At 40.6% G+C, this 401-nt stretch overlaps 1 non-coding gene across 1 annotated transcript; it reads right to left on the minus strand.

The window, feature by feature from the left end:
• On the minus strand, positions 330–401 carry TRNAN-GUU. Its single transcript has one exon. It is a non-coding gene; the product is annotated as a tRNA-Asn (tRNA).

Below are 401 nucleotides of genomic sequence, written 5' to 3' on the forward strand. Positions count from 1 at the left end.
AAGCTCAAGAAAATGCATAAAACCACTAAAACTAACAGAAAAATACTAGTGAAACTAGCCTAAGATGCCTTGGCATCAGAATGACGCTAGTGGAGACAAATTCCTTCCGGCTAATGAAGATACTACTCAAATCTTCCCAGTGGATCCTTCTTCTCCCTAAGAATTGAACGAACCAAGTTCCAAGAAAAATTCTTAGGGAGTAAGAAATAGAAAAAAACCAACAAGAAACTTCCCACTTTGGATGTCCCATAATTCTGCTAGTTTAGAAACAAAGGGGAAGGCTACAAATTACATTGGTCGCTAGGTCAGAAAAGCAAGAACTCCAAATTCTCCCCAAGTAGGATTTGAACCTACGACCAGTCAGTTAACAGCCGACCGCTCTACCACTGAGCTACTGAGGA

The sequence above is a fragment of the Arachis ipaensis genome, chromosome B06, assembly GCF_000816755.2.
Source record: "Arachis ipaensis cultivar K30076 chromosome B06, Araip1.1, whole genome shotgun sequence".
Lineage (NCBI taxonomy): Eukaryota > Viridiplantae > Streptophyta > Magnoliopsida > Fabales > Fabaceae > Arachis > Arachis ipaensis.